The sequence below is a fragment of the Triticum aestivum genome, chromosome 4D (assembly GCF_018294505.1).
Source record: "Triticum aestivum cultivar Chinese Spring chromosome 4D, IWGSC CS RefSeq v2.1, whole genome shotgun sequence".
Classification (NCBI taxonomy): domain Eukaryota; kingdom Viridiplantae; phylum Streptophyta; class Magnoliopsida; order Poales; family Poaceae; genus Triticum; species Triticum aestivum.
Genome location: NC_057805.1, coordinates 489,301,462 through 489,310,212, shown reverse-complemented (window position 1 = coordinate 489,310,212; position 8,751 = coordinate 489,301,462). Strand labels below are relative to the sequence as shown.

Here is an 8,751-nt window from a genome sequence, read left to right as displayed (position 1 = left end):
TAACCTTTAGTCCCGGTTGGTCTGGCCAACCGCGACTAAAGGCCTTCGGGCCAGCCTGAGGACCTTTAGTCCCGGTTGGCCAGGCCAACCGGGACTAAAGCCCCTCCCGTTCGCCAGCTGTCGACCGAGCGCGCTGGGCCCAGATAGTTGGTCGCGGGTCTCCTCCCGAACCGCGACTAAAGACCCCTTTGGTCGCGGTTCGATTATTTTGGGGACTAATGGGGGCGTATGGAAGCCTCTTTTTCTACTAGTGTAACAAACATGCCTGTGCATTATAACGGGAGAAAAGTAATATCATACAGACCTAGCGCAATAAGCATAGCTCAAGAACCCCTCCGAGTAGGTGCATGTCCCGTATGTGAACATAGTGTCCCACATGTATCATCGCTTATCCTCCTTCCCCTCCCGCCGACAGTGGTCGTGGTGTACGCGTAATAGGAACGCCTTTGAGCATAGTGTCCCCATAGGTGCATGTCCTGCATTTGAACATAGTGCCCCACATGTATCATCGCTTATCCTCCTTCCCGTCCCGCCGACAGTGGTCGTGGTGTATGCCTAATAGGAACACCTTTGAGCATGGTTAATCTTAAGACGATGAGTTTGGCCATCGCATGACTCGCTATCATTCAACTGCGCTAGTGAAAGAAGTGTTTAACGAAACTTCAAAAATTAATCTCATTGAGACGATAGACGTGAGTGCCGTCATCCGCGAGCTCTACTCCCTCCAAACAGTGAAAGGAGAGGAAGGAAAAAATTACTCATTGCCTAGCCCTCATAATCTGTCTGACTACAAATAAATCCATTCTCAGCCATAGTACGAAATAACTTCACATGATCTTTATGACTACATAATAAATCCAGTCTATGTATTAGCACAAAAATTGCTTTGATTTTGTGGCGTGTGTGCTAGATTTTCAATGCAGATGTTATCCCATTTTCTAAAAAATGAATAATCAAAGCTTGTGGTCTAGGAAGTTACTTGTTATCGCATGCCTACTTGGCAGAATGTATTGTGGGTATTTGCCAGAATCACTCGATTTTATTTTCCATGCTTTTATTTATAATGACACGATTACGCAAGCACGAATTTTCAATATAATTTCCTTCCGTGGGGAATAATCTTGGGCAGTTTCCATGTGTCAGTCAATTTCCTTTCTTTTTGAACGATTCTTTCCATTCAATATAATTTCCTTCCTTTATAATATATACACAAACCTCCCATCGTTGCCATCCTTCCTTTCACATTTCCTTTAACCATAGCATGCAAGTATTTTTCAAGAAACTCCTGCACGTCCAACCCTTGACATGTGGAACCCATCCTTCCTTCCTAAGACAAAGCATGTAAGTATTTTTCAAGAGACTCCTGCACGTCCAACCCTTGACATGTGAACCCATCCTTCCTTCCTAAGACAAAGCATGCACGTATTTTTAAGAAACTCCTGCACGTCCAATCCTTGACATGTGAACCCATCCTTCCTTCCTAAGACAAGCCACAAGATTTCTTTTAATTGTTGATCCTTCCTTTAACCCCACCAACACGTCCCATCCTTGCCATTTAAATGTCCTTTAAATCCATCCATCCTTCCTAAGGCCACACAATTCCTTTTAATTGTTGATCCTTCCTTTGATACACGGCCACCAAGACATCCCACATAATTCCTTTTAATTGTGGAAATGCATCCTTCCTTTAATGCCTCGAAGGCAACCCGCAATTACGTTTCGCCAGTTCACTTCTTGCTGAAATTTCATGTAAATTACAAAGTATATAAATTGGTAGGAATAACTCTAAATAAGCGAGGTGGGACAAATTAATATCTAATCCCTCCGTCCCATAATATAAGAGCGTTTTTTACACTAGTGTAGTGTCAAAAACGCTCTTATATTACGGGGCGGAGGGAGTATATGTTAGCCCAGTTGGTTGCAGCTATTGGGACAAAAGGAGAGTTCATGAGTTCAATTCCGACACAACCATTTACTTTTGCTATTTCATGCGTGGCCCATGGATGGAGCTTTCTATCCGAAAAAATTGCCCATAAAAACAATCATATTTTTATTACTTCATGTACATGCGGGAAAAAATTCAGAAAATGCCCACAAAACAATTTTTTTTAATCAATCGATGGATTAACGGAAAAATAATTTGATTGAAGGTTGGTGGGCACATGGAGGCCCAACTGGGCTAGATGCCCCCTCAATCTCTGGTCATGAAAGGAGAAAAGAAACTCAGTAAGTTCAGTGAACACAATGATGATTTTTATTGTTCTGAACATCTCCGCAACAAACGAGTAATATCTTTAAGTATATATGCAATAATATTCTTTGGAAGCACATGGTGCACCTATGTCCATACTTCTATTATGTTCCTCGACCAATCGCACATTTTCTTTCATCACCATCTCAAGTTTCAACTCGATTTGGTTGTTCTTCATTTCAATTCTTGCGTGATGTGTCAGCGGGCCAATCTTTCAACGAGAGTGGAGATAAATATCGATTTAGTGCATTTTGACCTTGACGATCCGGCTATACCATACTCGATGATACGACTCTCCAATCGCTAAACCAATCTCCGATGGTTATTGATCTTACCATAGGCACGATCAACCTGAACAACGAGGGTCAAGTTCCTGCAAGCAACCAAAGAAACGACAAGAACTATGATAATGCAATCTGAATTGTTGATATGATTTAAGCATGAGACAATGGTATGTTTCCTGACAGAAGATCTGAATAAGAGGGTAGTCCTACAGGTCTCACATATGCAAATTGTAGCAAAGCTAAACAATGTCTAAAAAAAGCCCGAGTTAAACCCTAGACATGCTATTACTATTTACTGGAGGTCGAAAGGAGCGTGATGCCGCCTGGATGTATCCCTGGCTGATGGATAAATTGGGAGCCTCACCTTCCTTTCCTTGGTTCCCTTTCGAACTTCTATTGCCGGGTGGATATATGATGATACCACCTTTTACATGCTCCCATGCTACAAAGTTAAAGAAATCATATTTAGATGTTTCAAACAATCAATTTTTTTGGATGTTCATACAACATATGTCTATAACCCCTAAAAAATTCAGATCAAAAATTCAAAATATACATTGAGAAACAAAAAAGACAAATCTATCTATGAATAATGCCATTTCTGACACTATTCATTCTTGATTTGTCATTTTTGTTTCTCAATGGCTATTTCGAATTTGGATCTGATTTTTTACGGGTTGTAGACATATGACTTGTGAATATCCACACACAAAATCGGAATTTTTTGAAACATTTAAATGTGATTTCTCAGAAGTTGTATCATGATAGCATATGGGGTGTGGTATCACCTAATATTTTCCCTTCTGTTACCATAGAAAAAGCCCAATTAAAATTCACTTGTTTTTTTTTGTGCGGAAGAAAAAAAAATCACGTGGTTGCTACACACATGGCCCCACGGTCCACCTCCTTGTGTTAATAATTTGCATTGTACGCATGCAAAGACATGCACATGTTGTATGTGTTTCCTTGCACATGCAAAGCCAAACTTGTGCACGCTTGTGGCTGCTACTCCGTGGCTACATGAGATCAGCCTCACTTTGCTTGGATATTTGACATCATGTTTTTTATACGTGTAAATATTCTTTGACCGATCTCTGTATTTTGACACGCGGCTTGTACAAGTCTTCGACTGTTCTACATAAGATAGAAGATTGTGTCGTATTTCTGTTTCGGGCAATAAAATAATAATTCATATAATTTCTATTATAATTCATTGATAATTTTCTTTATGTATAACAACTATTGTTATTATTGTAGGGTGTAGGAGATATGCCCTAGAGGCAATAATAAGAGTTATTATTTATCTCCAAATTTATAATTAGTGTTTATGTTCCGTGATATAGTTGCAATGGTCCTTGAGCCCGTATATCCATAAAGGATCAGACGAAAACCCATGTGAATGTGTGAAATAATAAACGGTAAATATATTCCTAATCGTCCCTCTAAGCCTGCTTAAGTGTTGCATGATGGTCACATTTTCATGATCATGGCATGACTATGCCAACAACTTTGAGGACACAATGTAGAAGAACACTTGTGTTGAATTGACCCAATTGATGTTATGCTTTGAGATACATTCGTCACGAGTTAACAAACAAAGTTATACATTTGCATAATTTCTTAGACCATGAGAGTATCTAGTTTCTTAATACTTGCTTCGTGAACTTTGGGGTTTGTTAAATGTCATCTGTAATAGGGTGGCTATTACGACACCTTACGAGTTCACAAAAAAGTATGACAAGGGACTAGATAGCTGAAGATTGGGATTTGCTTCTCCGACGATGGAGAGATATTCTTAGGGACCTCTCGGTGTTACAGTATCCATCACGTCTCGCCAAACACAATTTGATTTGATCACAAGGGTGTCGTAAAGCGGGAACGAGAAAAGAGAACAAAACCTTTAACGATAAAACTGGCATAGTGAACAAGTTATTGATTCACGGGGATGCCGATAAATATCGTCTCAGGTATTTGTAACATATCACGAAGCAACATGAACAACATATGGTAACAAAAGGTTCACTCGAATATTTATTCGTGTGGGTATAGTGGTCCATATGGATGTCTAGGGTTATGCTATTGATCATTGATCGGAAGGGGGTTCTGGTCTTGTGTGTACTTCACTGAACCTACAAGGTCACACACTTAAGGGTCATCTATCTATTGAGTACTAGACAGCGAGTCTGAGAGAAAGTCGGCGGAAAAGTTTTGGAGAGAAAACCGGAAGTGTTTCGGAGAAACCAAAACTTCTTTCAGGTTAAAGCACCATACTGGGAACGTTTCGGACGATGTCTGGTCATTCTAGAGGGTATCGTAAATGTTCTTGCCCTGCCTGGAATTTTTCGGAGGGAACACACGAGCAAAAACATCTTGTCCCGGCGTGAGGGGATAAGACCCCGCGATTCGTGAGATTTCTTTATAGGGGCACCTCCTTTAGATGGCAGCCCCTTTCGTGGATTTTTGTTGGGGGAGGCGGCTCATTTGGGGAGCACCTCCAACAAATGGTGGAGCGTGTTTTGGGGGAGGTGGGGCCCCCATGAGGGAGCCCCAAGTGTGGCCAGCCATGGATGGAACCCCCCCTCCCCATGGGGCTTTATCCCACCTTTCGTCGATTGCTTTTTGGCCTCCCTCCACCCCTTGCTCACACTATAAATGGAGGTGGAGAGGGCTCTCCATTTCACTCGAGTTTCTAATCACAAAGCTATGCCTCCATGAAATAGTTTCGTAGTGCCGAAAGGTTGTCCGGTTTCCGGTAGGTATTAGTCCTAGACGGTGAACCTCTGCTGGATAGGTGACCCCGGATGTGTGCAACCCGGTAAAGAGATTGTACGTTCGATATACGGTTCGAGGGGCTGTCCGGAGGACTGGTTGAGGGACCGTTCGAGGGAGAAAATCCTCGCTATTGGGAGGTTGTAAAATCCTAGATGCAGGGATCTACACCTACGATCTTCACCAACTCTACTTCCGCTGCACTAGGAGTTGGCAGTGATCAGATCAAACCTTGTATGCATCTTCATAGTGGTCCTGACGTGTTCGTAGTACGGATTTTTTTTTGTTCTCTCCTGCGTTACCCTACAGTGGCATCATGAGCCATGCTCTTAATAATATAACTTCTTGTCTTTATTAGTTATAGAAGTAATTCAAATGAACAAATGATAAGTGTGCACAAAATGGTTAAATGTCATTTAGTTTATCAATATCATTATAATATCTCACGCTTATCTGAGGTCTGGGTTTAAGTACGCCACTGAGGTTGAGAGGGAGAGGCTAGGGCATTTTCTGATTAGTGTCATCTGTGTATAGATCCAGTCCTAACAATCATGTATAGCCCAATGTAATGTTATCTCTGATTTCTGTTGTCAATATTACTACTCATGCTTACTGATTTGTGTTTGTCATTTATGTATAGAACCAGTCCTAACAATCATATATGGTCAATCTACAATTCATGCTTACTAATGTTATCTTTGCTTTATTAGTGTGCATCGGGAGTATTCATATGCTGGATTGCTTCTTTGGAGTGCAAATCAAGCTGGTGTACCTTGGGAGGTGAAGAATAATAAGCTTGAGAAAAAGTTGGACGATCTTACTTTAAAACTTGCTCTGCAAAGGAGAGTGTTGGTATTTTTTGGCTTTATTGCTTTTGTGTTGCTCTGCAAGTATGCTTGTTCCTGCCAGTAGAAGGACGAATATTTTTGCAACCCGCAGTTCCTTGTTTCTCTGAACAATCAGATTTTATAATACTTTTCCTTTGTTTTCTTTCTGATGGTAGTGGATTATTTGCTCCTAGCTGTGTGGATTTTCAAATGTAGGCAGTTGGTGAGGAAAGAAAGTTGGTGGAAATATCCAAACTAGACAAAATAATAGAGACATTAACCCCAGAATGTGCTGCAGCTAAATTAGCCCGAAAAGAAAAAATTGTGACTCCAAAGGCAATTGGATGATTCTTTGAGAAATATAGCTATGTTGTGCAGTAACAAGATTTCAAAAGCAGAAGAACAGAAAGAGAACTCTAATCTGAAGTTGTGAAGGCTTATCTCCTTTTAGGAAACAAGTCTGACATCATAAAATAATAAGTAATGTCTTTTTTGTTAATTAACTGACTTGTTTTCTTGAATATAAAAAATTCTGCCTCGATTGGTCTTTCGGACCGGGAGCAGATGCGCATGTTTGTAAACTTTATTTTGAATCGAGTGGAGAGTTGCAGTGCTTTATATACATCTTTAGCTGCTTCAACTGCCAAAACTAAAATTGCAGGGAATCTCAACAAGGAAATATCTGTCGCCTATTCCTCTTGTAGCAGTGCAAGCTGCCCTGAATCCAGCGGACAAGAATTTCTTTTGTCAAGCCCACCATATGAGTTGAGCAGGTCACGAAGATCGTCATCGGTTCCGACGAGAACAAAAAGCCACCATAGTGCACCGCTGATGGCTCCGTTCTCAAGATCTCCCGGAAGAAGGTCGTGAACACATCGACGTCTCTTGCAAAAAAATTACCATACACGCTAATAGAATAGTATGGAAACGTGTTCGCCTATGGATGATGGATACAAGTCTAGATCAAATAATGCAATACTTTTTCTCAAAAATAAATAAATATATGTGATGTGTGGGAAATAAGGAAGCATTTTTTTTATGTACCGACTCGGGTACAACGAGAATGAAGATGCACGTCCAAGATTACTGATATTATACTATGATTTTTAAACATATTAGGAAATAGTCGCGCCTTTGCTCTCTATGCAATATGCAATGCTAAACTATTGCGTTTTCAATAAATTGAATTCCAATATTATTAGGATATCATTATTTCATTTTCCCTATATACATGATTTTTTGCATTATGTATAAGATTACTTTAGACGTGCGTTGCAACGCTTACTAATTTATTTAGATGTAGACTCGTTTTACTTTGGACAGTGTTTTGTTACAATACTTACCAGACAAGCAAACTTGTCTTCGGTTGCGTTGTGTTACTCCCACTATAACCCGCCTAATCAAACCTTTGCCTGAATTTGAGGGTGGGCCCGCACCTCACTAATCTCCATTTAAAACCTGAAACTTCGAGAACCGAGCGAGATTTTGTTTGGGCCGTGGGCAACCAAGCTTAAGCTAGGATGGGGGATGTCCGGATCATGTCCAGGCGCCTGGTCCGCCTGAAATCAAGCACCTTCCGGCCTCCGGCGCCGAGTTCGTCCACGCCGTGGCGCCGGGTGTCACCGTCATGGACGTCACCGCCCCGTTATGCATCCCGCGGGTGTTCTGGTCCTTCTTCCCGCTCAACGGGGTGATTAGCGCAGAGGCCGCCGCGGGCTCCCGCCCGGTCCTGGCCGCGCAGGTCACCGAGCTCGACAACGGCGTCTTTGTTGCCATGTCCCTCAACCACAGGATGGCCGAGAAAACCACCTTCTGGCACCTGTTCAAACTTGGTCGGAGATGAACCGGCGTAGTGTAAACGACGACCGCGAGTGCGAGATATCCTCGCCGTTGCCGGTGTTTGACAGGTGGTTCCCCGACAGCGGGCTCGACGGCGGCCGTCGGTAGTCACGGGGTTGTGTCCCCCCGGTCCACCGGGATTGGCTGGGGACGCAGGTGTGGACGCCCTCTACTGTGGGGTATCGACCCAGGTCTCATGACTGATGCCGGGCTAGGAAGGAAAGGAGATCTCTTTCTTTCCTCCTTTCATGGTTGGTGCTTCGTGATGTGGACGGATGGTGGTGGTGTTGGGAAACGTAGCATGCAATTTCAAAAAAAATTCCTACGCTCACGCAAGATCTATCTAGGAGATGCATAGCAACAAGGGGGGAAGAGTGTGTCCACGTACCATCGTAGACCAAAAGCGGAACCGTTTGACAACGCGGTTGATGTAGTCGAACTTCTTCTAGCTCGACCGATCAAGTACCGAACATACGGCACCTCCGAGTTCTGCACACGTTCAACGCGATGACGTCCCTCGCCCTCTTGATCCAGCGAGGTGTCGAGGAAGTAGATGAGTTCCGTCAGCACGACGGCGTGGTGACGGTGATGGTGAAGTGATCCGTGCAGGGCTTCGCCTAAGCACTACGAAGATATGACCGGAGGCGTAAACTGTGCAGGGGGGGCGCCGCATACGGCTAACGATTGTTGTTGTGTGTTCTAGGCGCCCCCTCCCCACGTATATATAGGTTGGAGGGGGAGGGGAGCAGCCATGGGGTGCCCCAAGTATTTGGAATCCTAC

General features: G+C 42.9%; 1 pseudogene; it reads left to right on the top strand.

Moving 5' to 3' along the window:
* The first annotated feature begins 4,480 nt into the window (after positions 1-4,480).
* Positions 4,481-8,751, top strand: part of LOC123097124 (uncharacterized acetyltransferase At3g50280-like) — a 20,926-nt pseudogene continuing 16,655 nt past the window's right edge.